The sequence below is a fragment of the Brachyhypopomus gauderio genome, unplaced genomic scaffold (genome assembly GCF_052324685.1).
Source record: "Brachyhypopomus gauderio isolate BG-103 unplaced genomic scaffold, BGAUD_0.2 sc107, whole genome shotgun sequence".
In the NCBI taxonomy this organism is placed as follows: Eukaryota; Metazoa; Chordata; class Actinopteri; order Gymnotiformes; family Hypopomidae; genus Brachyhypopomus; species Brachyhypopomus gauderio.
The window spans coordinates 160001-165110 of NW_027506928.1; the positions used below are offsets into that span (position 1 = coordinate 160001).

The window sequence follows — 5110 nt, forward strand, 5'->3', positions numbered from 1 at the left end:
AACCTAATGTTTACCCAGTTAGTGTGTTACTTATAACAACCTAATGTTTACCCAGTTAGTGTGTTATAACAACCTAATGTTCACCCAGTTAGTGTGTTACTATAACAACCTACTGTTTAACCAGTTAGTGTGTTATAACAACCTAATGTTTACCCAGTTAGTGTGTTACTTATAACAACCTAATGTTTACCCAGTTAGTGTGTTACTATAACAACCTAATGTTTACCCAGTTAGTGTGTTACTATAACAACCTAATGTTTACCCAGTTAGTGTGTTACTTATAACAACCTAATGTTTACCCAGTTAGTGTGTTATAACAACCTACTGTTTACCCAGTTAGTGTGTTATAACAACCTAATGTTTACCCAGTTAGTGTGTTACTATAACAACCTAATGTTTACCCAGTTAGTGTGTTACTATAACAACCTAATGTTTACCCAGTTAGTGTGTTACTATAACAACCTAATGTTTACCCAGTTAGTGTGTTACTTATAACAACCTAATGTTTACCCAGTTAGTGTGTTACTTATAACAACCTAATGTTTACCCAGTTAGTGTGTTACTATAACAACCTCATGTTTACCCAGTTAGTGTGTTATAACAACCTAATGTTTACCCAGTTAGTGTGTTACTATAACAACCTAATGTTTACCCAGTTAGTGTGTTACTATAACAACCTAATGTTTACCCAGTTAGTATGTTACTATAACAACCTAATGTTTACCCAGTTAGTGTGTTACTATAACAACCTAATGTTTACCCAGTTAGTGTGTTACTTATAACAACCTAATGTTTACCCAGTTAGTGTGTTACTATAACAACCTCATGTTTACCCAGTTAGTGTGTTCACATCAGAGTAGAGACCTCACATCAGAGAGTAGAGACCTCACTTTGTGTGTGTGTGTGTGTGTGTGTGTGTGTGTGTGTGTGTGTGTGTGTGTGTGTGTGTGTGTGTGTGTGTGTGTGTGTGTGTGTGTGACAGGCCCCTGTAGCTGCAGTTGTGGGGAGATTCTGGGACGTATTTCAGCCCCTTCTGTTTGGGCTGATTGGAGCTGAGATCACTGTTTCTACTCTACGCCCTTATACTGTGGGTTAGTATAATATATACTACAATACTGTACACTCAGTCTTACACTGTGGGTTAGTATAATATATACTACAATACTGCACACTCAGTCTTACACTGTGGGTTAGTATAATATATACTGCAATACTGCACACTCAGTCTTACACTGTGGGTTAGTATAATATATACTACAATACTGCACACTCAGTCTTACACTGTGGGTTAGTGTAATATATACTACAATACTGCACACTCAGTCTTACACTGTGAGTTAGTATAAGATATACTACAATACTGCACACTCAGTCTTACACTGTGGGTTAGTGTAATATATACTACAATACTGCACACTCAGTCTTACACTGTGGGTTAATATAATATATACTACAATACTGCACACTCAGTTTTACACTGTGGGTTAGTATAATATATACTACAATACTGCACACTCAGTCTTATACTGTGGGTTAGTATAATATACTACAATACTGCACACTCAGTCTTACACTGTGGGTTAGTGTAATATATACTACAATACTGCACACTCAGTCTTACACTGTGAGTTAGTGTAATATATACTACAATACTGCACACTCAGTCTTACACTGTGGGTTAATATAATATATACTACAATACTGCACACTCAGTTTTATACTGTGAGTTAGTATAATGTATACTACAATACTGCACACTCAGTCTTATACTGTGGGTTAGTATAATATATTACAATACTGCACACTCAATAGTATAATATATTACAATACTGGCCTCCTTATTTAAGCTCCACCCACTCTCTCTGTCCAGGTGTAGGCGTGGCCACCTTATTTAAGCTCCACCCACTCTCTCTGTCCAGGTGTATGAGTGGCCTCCTTATTTAAGCTCCACCCACTCTCTCTGTCCAGGTGTAGGCGTGGCCACCTTATTTAAGCTCCACCCACTCTCTCTGTCCAGGTGTATGAGTGGCCTCCTTATTTAAGCTCCACCCACTCTCTCTGTCCAGGTGTAGGCGTGGCCACCTTATTTAAGCTCCACCCACTCTCTCTGTCCAGGTGTAGGCGTGGCCTCCTTATTTAAGCTCCACCCACTCTCTCTGTCCAGGTGTAGGCGTGGCCACCTTATTTAAGCTCCACCCACTCTCTCTGTCCAGGTGTAGGCGTGGCCTCCTTATTTAAGCTCCACCCACTCTCTGTCCAGGTGTAGGCGTGGCCACCTTATTTAAGCTCCACCCACTCTCTCTGTCCAGGTGTAGGCGTGGCCTCCCTGTGTGTTGGGGTGGTTGTTCGAGTGTTGGTGACATTTGCTGTGGTTCTGTTTGCGGGTTTTAACTTGAAGGAGAAATTCTTCATTTCTCTGGCCTGGATACCTAAGGCGACTGTACAGGTGTGTGTGTGTGTGTGTGTGTGTGTGTGTGTGTGTGTGTGTGTGTGTGTGTGTGTGTGTGTGTGTGGAGTTTATTCAATGCCTGACTGCATTACGTGTTGTGTTTTTTTTATAACTTGTGGTGTGGTTATTTGTGTGTGTGTGTGTGTGTGTGTGTGTGCAGGCTGCTATAGGTTCCACTGCTCTGGACATGGCACGCAGTGTAGGAGACCAGCAGTTAGAGTATTATGGGATGGATGTGCTGACAGTTGCCGTGTTGGCCATCCTCATCACAGCTCCCATAGGGGCTCTCTCCATCGGCCTGGCAGGACCCAGACTGCTGCAGCAGCTCACGGAGATCCAGGAGACCTCCTCGCAGGGTGAGGAACACACACACTTATACACAAACACATAGACTTATACACAAACATACATATGCATATATATATATATATATATATATATATATGTATATATATATATATATATATATATATATATATATATATGTGTGTGTGTGTGTGTGTATGTATGTATATATATATATATATATATATATATATATATATATATATATATATATATATATATATATATATATATATATATACATACACACACACACACACATACACACCCAAACACACACACACATACACACACACCCAACCACTGACGTGTGTCTCTTCGTCCCACCCCCGCAGATAAAGTTGAAGATGTCTCCACTCCAGAACTACATGTAGGTCAGGCTGTAGAAACCAAATTCTAAAAAAGTCACTGAATCGCACAGGTGTGAAGCCCAGACCGGGTCTAGTGGTCCGACTCCCAGGTTCAGCCTTCCTGGAGGACCACAGTTGTGTGGGGCACGGACCCCCGTCAGGCTCACGGACCCCCGTCAGACACACGGACCCCCGTCAGGCTCACGGACCCCCGTCAAACACACAGACCCCCGTCAGACACACGGACCCCCGTTAGACACACAGACCCCCGTCAGGCTCACGGACCCCCGTCAGGCCTCCTTCCTGCTCAGACCATCGTTGTGAAGCTTTATTGCTGTTGTATATTTATATTTGTCTAACCTAAACGCACCACTGACTCTGCCCACTAAGCACTGCTAACATTGACTCCGCCCACTAAGCACTGCTAACACTGACTCTGCCCACTAAGCACTGCTAACATTGACTCCGCCCACTAAGCACTGCTAACACTGACTCCGCCCACTAAGCGTCGCTAAGCTGCACGTTTCTTGTGCTCTGAAGCCTTTGATGTTTTATTATCTTTGTCAGACATGCAGAATGAGCGAATCAGCTGTAAAATAAAGAACGTCTGATTATGGTTATCATACAGAACATGAAATGGGTTGGGATGACTGTGTGTGTGTGTGTGTACAGAAACATGAAACGTGTGTAGTGGTGTACAGATGTGTGCGTGTGTTTGATATCTTAAATCGTATTAAATCATGAGTCATGTATGTAACAGAAAATATCCCACACGCTCAGGGTGGTTCTAGATCGTAACACACCCACACGGTCAGGGTGGTTCTGGATCGTAACACACCCACACGGTCAGGGTGGTTCTGGGCTCTGCACAGGTTTGTGTTCTCATGAAGGCCTTGAAGCTTCAGTACCAGCTTGTGACTCTTTAGATGAACCCATTGAACCAGTTGCTGTGTTAATGTTTGTATCAGACTGTGGTACTGGGTCACAGTGACCAAAGACTATCAGACTCCTGATGACTTTGTAAACGCTGCTGATACAAACACCACCTGTGATGGAGGTCCAGGGAACATGGAGTTACTGACACTGACATGTAGTCACTGCAATGGAGAACCACCACAGTGGAGAAGTGAAAGATCCTGAACACTTTACTGTGAAATATAAATCATGAGTTAAACTAAAACGACGAGCTCATTCTTCAGTCTTCAGGCTCTGTTCCGGTTGGCCAGCATGGGGCTCTGGTGGTTGTGATTGGTCAGCTGAGGGCTCTGGTGGTTGTGATTGGTCAGCTGGGGGCTCTGGTGGTTGGTGATTGGTCAGCTGGGGGCTCTGGTGGTTGTGATTGGTCAGCTGGGGGTCTGGTGGTTGGTGATTGGTCAGCGGTGTGTGCAAATACTGCTCCCACTGGCCCATGAGTCTGATGGTTCGAGTCTAGCAATGTTTGGAGTTTTTAGAGAATGTGGCACCCTTGAGAGAAGTGTTTAAGGGTCATAGTTCAGCAGGGGATTTCAGGATCATTGTTGTAATTGGCCCCATAAAGCCACACACAGCACTCAATTATGAAAATTTACATCCAGTGACTGTTCTTCACTCCTCTGACCCTGTGTCCCTCAGTCTGATTCTGTCCCTCAGTCTGATTCTGTCCCTCAGTCTGACCCTGTCCCTCAGTCTGATTCTGTCCCTCAGTCTGATTCTGTCCCTCAGTCTGACCCTGTGTCCCTCAGTCTGATTCCGTGTCCCTCAGTCTGATTCTGTCCCTCAGCCCTACATGGACCTTCTCTTTCCTCGGTCCTCAGCTGCTCTGGTTGGAGTTGAAGCACCAGACTGCACTTCACACCCACCAAGTGACATCACCTGGTCCATGTAGAAGAACCAAACACACACCAGCACATAGCTCCCCCTGGTGAACAGGGCAAGCGGTGCACGATGGGAATGACACACGTGATTACACACGTGATTACAGATGAAC

The 5110-nt window shown here is 43.8% G+C and overlaps 1 pseudogene across 1 annotated transcript in view; it reads left to right on the forward strand.

Annotated features, from left to right (window-relative positions):
* LOC143497341 (sodium/hydrogen exchanger 9B2-like) overlaps nt 1-3371 on the forward strand; it is a 13697-nt pseudogene extending 10326 nt beyond the window's left edge. The window contains exons 9-12 of the transcript XR_013125848.1: nt 983-1091; nt 2310-2446; nt 2610-2805; nt 3130-3371. The product of XR_013125848.1 is annotated as a sodium/hydrogen exchanger 9B2-like (transcript). The remainder of the gene's footprint in view (nt 1-982; nt 1092-2309; nt 2447-2609; nt 2806-3129) is intronic.
* The last annotated feature ends 1739 nt before the right edge of the window (nt 3372-5110 follow it).